This window comes from Capsicum annuum, chromosome 6 (assembly GCF_002878395.1).
Source record: "Capsicum annuum cultivar UCD-10X-F1 chromosome 6, UCD10Xv1.1, whole genome shotgun sequence".
Classification (NCBI taxonomy): Eukaryota; Viridiplantae; Streptophyta; class Magnoliopsida; order Solanales; family Solanaceae; genus Capsicum; species Capsicum annuum.
The window spans coordinates 112,154,755-112,169,078 of NC_061116.1; positions in this window are offsets into that span (position 1 = coordinate 112,154,755).

The following is a 14,324-nucleotide window of genomic DNA, read 5'->3' on the forward strand; positions in this document are numbered from 1 at the left end:
ATATAAATTTAGCAAAAATATAAAACTTCTCTAAACTTGATCAATATAAACATGAACTTTACAAGATTACAACTCTACTTTTACAAATAAAACTGAAACTGAATACATCAATTTCTACTGACTATCTATGAAGCCTCTACTGGTACTGAATTCAGATAGATGGGTCATGACTCCTAACTACCCAATCTCAATATGACTAAAGTAAGAAAAGTACAAAATTTCTCAAACTGTATAACTGACTCATGCCGTTGAATCAAAAAGACTCATCACCTGCTGACTAGAAGCTACGAACTGAATAAATACGATATCTGCGCTATAATTTTTACCTACATTATAAGGCACTATAGCATATTGAATATATGGAGGTCAATACTTTAAGGAATGTATTGAGTATGTGGGGTTGCAATGCAACATTATAACTAATATCATAAATATTTATGAAAATCATGCATCCTGACGATAACAACTTTCTTTGCTTGAATTAACTGAAATGATTATGAAAATCATGCATACTGAAGAAAACAACTTTCTTTGCTTGAATTAAATGAAATATATTCCTTATAAATCATCAATGGTAATACAATAATTATAAATCTCATAAATCATTATACTTAACTCAAACTCTTTAAATCATGACTTAGAGTTACTCGGTAACTCATGAAACTTGAACTCTTATGGACTTGGGAGTTTCTTATAACCAACATAAGTACACCATGTGAGCCGTATCGAGTCCAATATTTTTCCCACCTAAGGAGAGAACCCCACATTGGTGGGGGTGTCGTACTCTTGCCAAGGAGTACAACCTTAATTTCTCAATCACAATCCCATACTCGGCCTCTGGCCCACAATCATCAATATCAATCCTATAGTGGCACGTAGTTTTAGGTAATACTACATTTCCCACTCAGTGCTAAATACTCCTCCCAGACTCAGCTCAGAATGCAATAGGAAATCCACCTTAATCAATATCAATTCGTGGGTCCATTATAAAGACCAAAACATAAATATATATCTCATCGGTAAATCATATACAACTGTCAATTCCAAACATGACTCAAAATCAAACAATCTTTCTTAACATCAAGATGTATCAATTCATTTAGTCATGGCAACATCAATAACTTTGAGGAAATATCAAGACTCATTATAACAATTCAATCTTATGAATCAATCTACTCAATAATCCAATTTTTCATAAGGAATCTTAAAACTTGACACATGTCATGAAAGAACTTGAAATACCAACTCATGGTAGAATATGAAATTTACAGTATTAAATATTGTCATAATTTGAAAGTTGTAAAATAATCATGTATCAAAAACTTCAAGAAAACATCATAGAACTCATTCATGACTGTCAAGCTCAAATATCAATATATATACATAATCTATAATAAAAATTCTCATAGAAAATCTTAAATCATGAATCTTATCTCAAATCATTCGGAAATCATCAGCTCATAACAATAGTATTCAACTCATGGCATAAGTTCTCAATTTAAGAAATAAAATGATGAAATAGTCATGTGTATCGATATTGAATAGCTAAAATATCATAAATCATTAATATAGTAATTTGGGTGTACACCCACTTTGCAAAATCATGGATTTCAATTGTAGAAATTAAATCTTTGGGTACAAGAACGAAATAACTATTCTTGTTCAAACCTCACATACCTTGATTATGGATTTGAATGAAGAAACTTGTTATAGACTCCTTTTCCACTTCTTGAGTTAGGGTTCTTGATGCTTTTGGCTTGGGTACCTTAAATCTTGAACCAATTTATAAAATCTATGGTTGGATTCTTGATGTTCTTAGGAAATTTGGATTGAATTTTTGAGAGAGAAACCCTAGTATTCATGATGAAATCTATGAAGTTTTCCTATTTACTTGGATATATATAGAGGGTTAATATGGGTGGAAAATACCAAAATACACTTTTAAAAATGCCCCTTAATTGCTGAAAAAATGACTGACGACATCCATGATAGGCCGTCATGAAATGTCGTCACAAAAGGGTTGAGATTTTTATTTTTTGCCTAAGGATGATGATGTCATAAGAAATGTCATCAGGAAGTGACGACGTCATCAGAAATGGCGTCAGAAATGTGATAGCCCATCAGAACCATCGTCACCGTTTTCCAGCTTGACCATGTTGGAGTAAAATGGGCATAACTCTTTGCTTTGATATCCAATTTGGGAAAATTGATATCGTTGGCAAGATAATTAAATTATCTATATTTTGATAGGTCATGAGCTCAAACATTCCAAATATAATGAGATATATGCTCATTTGAAGTTGACTACAGCAATATACTTCCCAAGAACTCAATTCGTAAGGAATGTTTTCATTCTCCAAATCGTTAGGACATCTTTAAGGAATTAATACACATCATCCTTTATTATAAAACAACCAAAGAACTATAATTTATTTCTCAAGATCTTGATTCATGGTTGTCCTATTGGTTAGAGTCTCAAGGAATTACAAAATGACTCTAACTTCCTCACTAGGTATCCGATTCGGGTGAATCTTATGTCGATGGAAATCTTATCCAATTCTCCACATGATCGATAGTAGAATTTAGGAAAATAAAAAATGAGATAAATAAAAGTTAATTTTGAAGTCATCCATACTCACTCATAAGATGGATTTAGGTTTAAGAAAAGATCGGGGTTTTACATATCTTTAAAAGGATGAGTCTTTGACTCTTAGTAATTGAGACCAACTTTTTGATCTATGCATATGATGCCATGTGTGGCGAGATTACTGAATAATTTTTGTAGATTAGTGTAGTCTAGAACTTTCCTCGAGTGTATTCAAAGAAAAATCCTAGGGTATCTTAGTTTAGAAGATGACCTAAGGTAATTTTTAACTAATCACATGTTCAAATTTACACAGTAACATTGTTCTTTAGTTAACTCCTCTGAGACTTTTTACCATTTTTCTTTCTTCTTGTAATAATAACTATTCTATAACACCTAGACTCTTTTTGAAAATCTTCCCTTTGGCACTTAACCTCCTTTGATGCATCACATGATTCTAAATAACAAAAATAGGTGAAAGTCAAAGCTTTGGAAATTTCATTAGTGTGAGATTGATGTGACATGCTAAGATGAGAAAAAAGGTATATTTAAGGTTTTCAAATCATTGTCTTAAGATATAAGAGATATGCTTGATAATAAAGTTGAATAGCCTAGCTAAATGTATTTTAAGAGAAATTATACAAACAGGGGGCTATAAAGGGGTTAAAGTTAGAAACTCTCTCGAGAAAGACAAAGAAGTGAAGAAAGAAAATTGTGGATTTGATTTGTTTGGTAAATGGTAAGATAAGGGCTAAGGGAAGCAAAGGAAATAACGTCAATAAAGTGGACAATTAGAAAATTTTAGGGTAGAAGGGGATGAAAGATTATGTTAAAAGTGGTCTATTAGTCACTTGATCCAAATATTTCTTTCTATACCTTAAACCTTCATGCAGACACGTTATTTCATTAGGAATATAATGAATAGGTGCACAAATTATCTAGGATAGAGATGTGAGAGGCTTCCTATGAATGGTTTTATATAGGGTAAAGATATGTTTATGAAATATTGGAGAGATGTGATTAGGGGTGTCATCAAGAGGTTACAACATACAGAGGACATGACCCTTGATAGAAAGGTGTGGAGGATGTGAATTATGGTAATGGGTGATTGGGTAGGAGTCCCTCCGTAATAGTTTGGAGGAGTGATTTTTTGTATTGTGTATGTAATTTCTTTTCAATAATGTTCTGATGACGTTTGTGATCACGAATAGACAATTTACATTATTACTCTTCTGATGTCTTTTTTGTTTTATTATCTAGCAGTGTGATATCCTATTTGTTGTTTATTTTTATATTTTTTTTTGCTATAATACAATTTTTCTTGAGTTGTGGTCTATCAAAAATAGCCTCGCTACATCATCAGAGGTAGTGTATAAATTACATACACTTTACCCTCTCCAGATCCCACTTTGTGTGATTACACTAAGTGTATTGTTGTTATTATTGATACTTCTGTTTTCATCTATGTATTATTATTGTATTCTTTCAAATATGAGTAGCTAAACACCATGACTAGGGTTGTAGGAACCCTAATTTATTAACAAAATAGGTTAAGAGAGGGGAAATTCTAGACCAGTTAGCTTGCTTGTATTGGTATTTTTTTCAGTATGATTGTTTCCTAATGACTACAAATGTTAAGAAATCACTTATATTCCTTACATTCTCGAGAGAGAAGTAAATATTAGGAAAAGAAAATAATAGCAGAGATTGATGTTATCAATTTTCATCTAATAACTCAAGTAATAACAAGGATAGTTAATCTGAGATCAACAAGAAAGGTTAAAGTTAATCACTTAGATACCGAGATGAGAAGAGTGAAATTCATCTAAACAAGTTCAAGAGACGTTTAGAAAAACCTATATTGTTGCATTTTCCATGCATCACATTGCACTATATTAATATCACAAGCATAATATGTAGTTATAAAGCCATTGGGATCATAATTCAGGTACTTTTCTTATATTATTCACAAATCCAAAAATCAACAAATGTTACTTGCTCCTTTGTTTCATAAAATCACCCCTCTTTTACTTATTTGTCAGTTACTTAAACAAACACTTGGTTGAATTTTGACTTATACCATGTAGGATCGACCCCAACCTAGTTTGGTTTCATATTTTATTCAATGATTGATTTTTACTTTTTTGTAGTTGTATATCGGGCGACATCAACCATACCACCCATAGGTACTAGGTAAGAACTTTGATAAGTAACTCAAACTAGGTCATCATGACTCGTTGTCTCAAACCACAAGTTGTAGACTTGGTTGTGGTCAAGGAAGGTCAAATTTTAAATATTTTTTTTACCTAACCCAAACCCTTATATCACTTTCCCCTTTTACCTAATCACCTTATTTACCGTAATCGATATCCATTCCCATCAATTTAGATTGGTAACTACCCTCTATTAATTAAACTTGCATAATTCCTTAATTCTCTTATATAATCACTCCCAACTCCTAATCAAATTGTAATCCCTATACAACTCTATTCAATTCTAACTTAAATTGTGTCTTTACTGTGTTCATTGCCATTATTTCATTATCTTCATCATCATCAACTACAATATCATAACTTTTTTTACTTTGATTTTCCATTTTTACTCACACTAGTTGCATAAAGGTATGATCTTGAATTTTTATCCTTTGTTATAGTTGGGTTCATAATTTCTTGATCTTATTGATTTTTTCAATTGATAATTAATAATTCTATTGTATGATAGTAAATAAGTAAAATTTGGTGATTATTAAATTAATTAGGCCTAGGGAATGTAGTTATAGTGGGTTTAGTTTAAATTTACTTTATATAATATTGTTGAAAGATGATTAAACTTCCAATTAGGTGTTTGGATATTCATGCACATTGTGCTCGTGGGCATTACGCTATAAATTCACCTTGGAAATAATGCAAGGGTTCTTTATCTCGTCCAGCTACCAAAAACATTGATTGTAGTTAATAGGGGTGAGGTTTGAGTAACTCAAAGTGTGTTGATGTAAAAATGGGGGACTTAGCAAAATTTTTTATTCCAATGATCGTACTTGATGTTCATATTATTTTTATTGAAATAAAATTGGTAATTTCACTCCATGCTAAGATTTACAACCTTTGGAAAGACTTTCATTAGTTATAACCTTAACATTCAATGAAAATATCATGTTTTGAACCGGAAAGGTTGGAAAAGGGGCAAAGAATTGATGTATGATTGACTTTATGTCTAATGGTATAAACCTATGAGTAATGGTATCAATATGATACCTATTCTTAAGTGTTATGGTTTTTCTTAGGGACCACAAATTTCACTACCATGAGTCATACTTTCAAGTTATGGGTCGTACTGATAGTCTTGTTAACCTAGTTAGGACCTTTTGTGTTCTATATTCTTATTCACAAATCATATTATGAATTATGGTATCATTCCATGATTCACAGTTTGAATAATACATGATAAGTTTGTAAACAAATATCTCTACACTATTAATTATTACTCTAACAATAACTCTAACATATATCTCACTTCCGTATTTTTTGAATTACTGTGCTCTGATACCAATTGTAGGAGGGTGCAGATATCTGACGTATGAAATAGATTTATTAGGTATCTAGTGAATACTAGATAATCATAGCAAGTTTGAGTGTGTGCTACCTACCTATTAGTAGGACTCAATGCTTATACAAGGAAAAAGGATTATTTATCAATAACCACATATCCAAACTTATTATTTGAATAAGGTACCTAAAACTAAGGAGTTCCTGGTCGATATCATCTCAGTTGGATGGGAAAATCTCTAGGGAATAAATGGTGTGAGAAGTTTGTTGCAACATATTCAACCACTTTAACAAATAAGACTCCAAAATTTAAAAGTTCAAGAGTCTTTCGGGTTTAGCTGCAATAAATATTTGCGGTAAGAAGGTGGATTCTTTTGCGCAAACCATTCGATGTTTATTATATAGCCCATTCTTAGGCCCCTAAAAATATTGTTGAATATAAATACTATGCAGATATAGTGAAAAAGATGTCACCCATGTAGAGGCTAAAATAGTTACAACTTATTGGAAACATTTGTTGTGAATAAATAGAAAGTTAATTTGGTAGTTTGAGAGGGGAGATATCAAAGGATTGTATAAATTTTACTACCATGTTTTGGTGGTCTATTATGCGACATAGACTTGGTTCGCCCATCCATGAGGAACCTCTTAAATCCAAATCGCACAGTTCTTGTGGTTAGTATCAATGTTTGAGTCTGCCTAGAAAATAGCCCAAAATATTATGGAGGATATTTCAGAGAAAGAACTCAAGGACAATACCAATATTCCATCCATGTTCCTTGTATGTGCTCTATGCGGTCAGGCTGAAATACCGTTTTTATAAGGGCTGACCAATATTTCGATGTGATTTGAAGAAATAAATTATATTGATTTTCAATGATGCAAATCTAGTTTCTCAGATGAAGGAAAATCTTTGATTTTATCTGATGCTAAATTTTTTGAGGTACCGATGAATGGGATTGAGTAGATTCACACCTCTATCAAGCCAGAGCATATTCATATAACTATCGCTAAGGCATAGACTGAGATTGTAATGGCTCAGACTGACATTACCATAACAAACACTATAGCCCCTACTCTAACTTTCACTCTATCACTATAAATTCCTAATCCATATTCCACTAATATGATCATAGTTTAATAGAGTTAGCTATAGAGATTAGTGAGGTGACAATCCTATGTAAAGAAGAAATTAAGGAATTTTATAAATTAAATTGACCAATGGTATTTAGTTTTATTGAGGATTAAAATATTGAATAGGGACTGGTTCTTGATTGGGATATACAGACTTGCAAAGATGCATGGTTGAATTTAAATTAAGGATTAATAAGAGTTTACAGGTTCTAATGGTCCCAATGTTGGGGAAGATATTGGATGAGCTCACTTACTTTTGAATAGAGCTTATTTTTTTATCTAAGCCACATTCATCATTGCTTCTAACGCTTACTATTCTTGTCAATGAAGAGAGAGATAAGACTATATAATCTATTTGAAATTGATGAGACCCTTGATAATAAAGGGTAGAGGAAAAGGAAGATAACTGAGATCAAATAAAATGACCCGCAGAGGGTTCTCAAAATAATAGAGCGGGTCTTTAAGGACCAGGAAGCCTCCTTAGATGAGTATAGGTAATGTAGTAAGAGGTTTTTAAGTCGTCTGGAGGTGCATCATTGAGTTCAGTAGCAAGTAGTGCTAGTGTTTCTAGACGTGAATACCTTACAGTTAAGCCTTAACCATTAAGAATGTTTGAAACCTTGGACACCATAATAGATGATTATACTATTGCGGATAGCTCTGTAACCATATGTTAACACCCAGAACATTCACCTAGAGTAGCACAGGAAAGTGATACTTCCCTTGTCTCTAGTTCAATGCATTGGGGACAATGTGTGTCTTTTGATAGGGGTAGGGATATTTATTTTTGTATGTCTATCAGAGGGGTTTTCTTGTTATGTTTTTCTTCTCAAGGGCGGTTTAATTTCTATAAAACTAGTATAGTTAGGAAGGTTTTACTTTGTTTTGTGTTTTTGTTGTTATTTTAGGTATTAGAAAATTAGAACTTAGTGTAATCTAGAACCAAAAATTATGGCACATGTAAATATTGTTTTTGAAATAATAATGATGTGAAAATGAGACTGGTCAAAATTTTGAATGTGTGCATCATTTCTTTGATTTTGACCTTCATGGCTCTTTGTATTACATAGTGTAAATTGTTGAGATAATTAGCGCTTAATGTAGGGCATGAACTCAATAGCTTGTAGTCAATGGTATAATTTTATGACATATGTGTGTGAGCTGCATCGCCTAGTTCTTACCTTGTGTGTATAGTCTTTAACTTGGTTGTTTAGTCATACTAATTCCATAGGATAGTTTTTTAGGAAATATAATATGTCATTTTTTAATAAGTTTGTTGCCACCGTAAATGACCTTCCAAAAGATATAATAATCCCTCGATCGCAAATTTGAGCCTCAATAAACCTTTTGCTTTATTAGACTATTTAACTTCCAAATTATTTTTTAACCTGCTCTTTTCCATTGGTCCCTGCTTGGACACTGGGCCACAACTTAATAATGACTTGATATGATATAGGTATGGCATGTACTAAGAAATAAAGATCAGGGCAAGTAGATGAACTGGGGGAACAAAGATGGTTACAAGAAAGATCATAATGGTCTCATGCCCCTCTGAGTCTTAAGATCATGGTGAGACTAGTCATTTTAGATTGGAGGACATGATGCGAAGATGCTCAAATTGGTAGAATCTATAGATATTAGTATTAATGAAATTCATGCTGAAATTTCTAATATGATTCGGTTGGTTGACTATCATTCCACATTAATTAAGAAGATAGACCAACAAATAGTGTTGATTTCTATTTTTTAATCAAAGGAAGAATGGTACTTTGCCTAGTGATATTTCGCCGAATCTGAGTCATTAAATGGTAATCACAACATGATGTAAGAAGTAGGTCAATGAACAACCGAAACTAGTTATTTGTTAGTAATGATAACATTGTCGCAGAAGATAGTATTGAGTAGAAAATAATGTAGATGGGAGGTTATAGCCTTAATATTGAATGATAATATCAAGTTTTGAGCCTAAAATGTTTGAAAAGGGCCAAGAATAGAAGTATAGTTGACTTCACGACTTGTGGTTTCAACCTATGTGTAGTGGTATTAATATAATCCCTGTTCCGAAGTGTAATATTTTTTCTTAGGGACCAAAAACATCAAGCAAGTCTTAATTTTTTGTTATGGGTCTTACAGATAGTCATGGTAACTAGGTCAGAAACATTGCTTTTCTAGACTCAGATTCTTGAGTCATAATACAAATTGTGGTAACAGTCTATGAGTCATAATTTGAATTATATTGGAAAGGTCAAAAAGTAATAATTTTATGCTCTTAATTGTAACTAATTGTCTCAAACCATAATTCATATATTTATTTATAATGAGTTACGATCGAAGAAAGGTTCTGTGGATTTTTGTTCACGAGTGAAGTCATAAGTCATGGCCTAAAGATATGAATTATTCTCTAACTGGTATTATCACCTTGTATAATTTTTTTGATTTTTCTTTTTTTTACCTTATAGTGTAACCTTTTATAGTGAAAGAACCATGCCTCCTAAAAACAATATCAACTGAAGAAGATGAGAAACACTAGCCAAGCGAGGTCACACCTAAGATATAGTCGTCTGGTTATGAGATAAATATAGTGGTTTGGAAGGAAACTATGTGGGTTCCATGGTCATAAAAAACATGATCCATGAGTTTTAAGAATGAGAACTAAAGAGTTGTCAAAGGATCGAGTTACAATTCTAGTATAAGCAACCCGTCCCTAGTCGTAATAAATAGAAAGGTTATCTTTATTAGCTAGTGGTGATAAGTTTTGGTCAGGTGACTCCGAAATTGAATGCAAATCACAAAATTAAAATAGTAAAACCTAGACTTCCTTTGATTAAAGAAGGAGATAGGTAGAGAAAATGGGTAAATCAGCCGAGTACCACGAGCATATTTGCTTAAAGATTGTTGGTATGGTACCTATCTATCAGTAAAACTCAACCCTTAATTGCATACGATAAGTAAAAGAGACTATTTATTAAGAGATACGAGTCAAAACTATCAGGTTTAATGAGGTGCCTAAAGCCAAAGAGTTATTGGACTGATATCATCTCGGTTGGAATGAAAAAACAAGCAATAAATGGTGTGAGAGTTCTATGTAGTGTATCTAGCCACTTGTAATACCCCGTTATTCTACCTAGCTTAAAATCGTCTAAAAATGTTGGAAATTTACTTTGAAAGATAAATCTTTTTTGTACAAGTGGAATTTTTTGAGATTTTAACTTTTTTGTTGAGTGTGAAATTGAATTAGCTTTCCAACAGTAAAAATTTCGTCCAAATCAGATATTGAAGTAAAAAGTCATGGACGTTTTATTGAGAGATGTCAAAACCATCCAAGTGCGATGGACAGCTTGACGGACCGTCTATCTAGTGATGGACCATCGCCTAGACCATCGCAGCTAAGGTAGTAAGTCAATCTTCTTGATATGGTGCGATGGATAGGTTGACGGACCTTTGAACTTACGATGGACCATCGCCCAAGCCATCGCTAATAAGGTAATGAGTCCATATTCTGGTTCACGTGTGACGGTCAGAATGACGGACCATCGAGCCAGTGATGGACGATCACACGAGCCATTGTAGATCCCATTCAGCAATTTAAAGTCATTTTTAAAAGGGTATTTGGGTGTATTTCCACCCGTTTTAACCCCTAATTATATCAGAACCTAGCCCATAACTATATTATTCATCTATAACATCAAATTAGGGTTTCTCCCAAAGATCAATCCCCAAGAACAAGAAACCTTAGCTGTTTAATTCTAAGTTAAGATATCAAGTTTTGCTCCATCAATCTTCAAGATATCATCCACCTAGGTATGTCATGTGTTGATTCATGGGTACCTTTCACCCTTGAAGTTCAAGAATCTCTTTTTAAAATCCAAGATTTGTGTATTTTTGAATGTTCATGATTTAAATTGAATTGAAATTCATGTTCATGATGTTGTTGGGTTTTTATTCACATTTTAAATTACATATTCTGTGGTGATTTGCATAATAATTGTATAAACCTCCTTAAATTTACAAGTTTATTGATGCATCCATTATTATTAGATGTGTTGATGATTTTATAACCAAAGCATGCTACCCATGTGTTTTACTAAATGCCTATGTGAAGGAAAAGTGACATACTAGTACAATAATATAAAATCCCCATTCATGTACAAGTTTATGCGTGTCAAGTGTTTGATGAAATGTCTTAGTCAATGATTATGGATATATGTGTAGACATTGTGGTGCTTTAGAACTTTACTTCTTGAAATCTCAAACTTATTGTATTATGGATTGTGATGATCATTATGAATTCAACAAAGTCATGCTTTGTCAGTTGCTTCCCATCGAGTCCTGGGGGTACTTATACCCAAAAAATATAGTTGTTTCCCTAGAGTTAGTATCATGTAGTCATGATATCCTCAGTCAAGCCATGATCCATAGAACTTAGTCTGTCATGTGACTCAGGAAAGCTCAGAAATTTAGTAATCTGAGAAATCTCAAACAGTTATCAGATCTAAGTAGCATTTCATCGGTCCACAAAAATTCAGTTAACTCAGTCTAGTCAGTTTAGTTAATCATGTTCAGTGTCTATTCAGATGGGAGTAGAAATTAGCATCGAGCAAACCTAAGGATGGGAACCCACCTGTTATATGAGGGTGTGATTCTTAGAAGCAATCCTTGCATTTCGAAACTACGTAGCCAGTGTAGGTTGAGACACCATCGCCTGTTATAGGTCGGTAGATGAGGTGGCTTTACCAGTTATATGTAGGTTCCCACCATTCTCATTAGAGTTACCTACTATATGAGGGTTACTCACAGATTGTCCTTACCAGTGGCACAATATTGATACCCTTCTAATTGGGGTTACAGATTAGATCCCAACTCAGCTATATTGAGTTATCTGGGGTATGTCGGTTAGATGACTACTTTCCACAGTTTCAGTTACAAATCAGGACTATCTAATATAGTTATTCAGTCTCAGTATAGAACTCAGATAGTTCTTTACAATTTCAGGACTATTAGATACAGTCAACTTAGAATAGTACGGAACTCGGGTAGTTTCGTCAGAAACTTGACTGCTAGATACAGTCGCTTAGTATAAGTTATTTCAGTTATACTGTTACTAGTATCTCATGTTATCTGTACTCAGGCTCAGTAATCATGTTATTACGAACTCAGTTATAGTTATTATGCATTCATGCATGTAATCACACGTTTATGTTATTCAGTCAGTTAGTATAGTTCATGCATGTGATCCTTTTGAATACATCCAACCTCACATGCCTACCAATACACTCATATGTACAAACGCATTTGACCTATGGTGTTTTATACCATAGGTTCAGTAGCATGAGCTCTAAAGCATCACTAGCATTCCATTCTCAGCAGTTAGAGTTAGTAGTGAGTCCTTATCCTTCAACGACATGACCATTATTTTATTATCTCACTAATTAATTTATCTTAGTAGTTGGAGTTAGTTGGGGAAATATCCCATCAACTCCTTATTAAGATAGTTTAGAGGCTTTCAGACTAGTATGTTCAGACATTTAATTCAGTTTTTTCGTATTGATATACCTTATCTTTAGATGTTATGTTTTATCAGATCCTTGAACCTTATGTCCTTTCAGCCTTTATTTTTGCCTTTATACAGTATATTATGCAGTGTACAGGTACAGATATCAGTCATAGGTTAGCTTATGGTCCTTCAGGGCCATTAGCACCGTATGGCATTTTAGGTACCAGACTCGGGGCATTACAAACATTGTATTAGAGCCTAAGGTTCAATAAAGTCCTAGGAAGTCTGAAAGCCGCATCTTGTAGAGTCTTCTGAATGGGTGTGTTGTGCACCACATTTATGTAAAGGAGGCTATAAAATGTTTTAGGAACAATTTTGCTTCTTTCGGTATTCATGTCGTGCCAGTGAGCATAATCTCAAGCTAATCTCTCAGTCTAATCCATCTCTCCCTTTCTTCTATTAAACATGCCTCCTAAAAGAAGAAACGAGAATCGGTCATCCCCTCAGCCCGAAGAAACTTTGGGAGAACATGTCTCTCATGCAGAGTTGCATTCATAACTCTTACTTAGTCAGTAGCTGCTCATAATGAATGACCAGCTATCGTTCTGGCCAATCCAGTGGCCAATTTAGCTACAGCAAGAATTTAGGAATTCACCAGAATGAATCCTCCATCATTTCTCAGGTCTAATCTAGATAAGGACCCTCAATAATTCCTTGACCAGGTTTAGAAGTTTATGGATATCATGGGGGTTACTTCTAGTGAGAGTATGGAGCTAGCTCCATATCAGTTCAAGGATGTTGCTCACACTTGGTATAAATAGTGGATGTCAGGGAGGGATATAGATGTAACACCTATTGAGTGGGAGGAGTTTGCTACTGTCTTCTTAGATAGATTCTTTCCCCTAGAGCTGAGAGAAGCTAAGGTGTTAGAATTTACCAACCTCAGGCAAGGGAACAAGATGCTGAAAGAGTATTCTCTTAAGTTTACTCAATTAGCCAGATATGCTCCTCATGTGGTTTCAAATAGCAGGGCTAATATAAGTAAGTTTATCTCTGGGGTGAATAATAATATTGTCACTGAGAGCATGTCCATGATTTTTAATAGTGACATGAACAAAACCAGGCTTATAACCAATGCTCAACAGATAGAACAACAAAAGATTAATATAAGGGAGAAGAAGAATAAGAGATCAAAGACAGGTGGTTTCAACTTTGATCAACCCAAATTAGAAGAAGGATACTATTCTCAGTTTTATTCTAAGTCATCATTTCCAACTCCTTCTTCATCTAGCGCACCAGCTCCTAGATTCAGTGATAGTAACTGAGATAAAACACTAGGCTCTAAGTTTTAGGGCAGTGTTAGTAGTGCCCGTACCTATCCTCTTTGCCAGACTTATAGAAAGCACTATCAGGGTATTTGCTAAGCTGGCAGTGGTATTTTTTTCAGATGTGGTAAGCTAGGCCAAAGAGTTAGAGACTGTTTTCAGCCAGTTCCTAGGGTTAGCCGAACCATTTCTCAGCTTAGTCCACTCACCCAAACCAGTAGAGTGCCATCTCCAACACTATA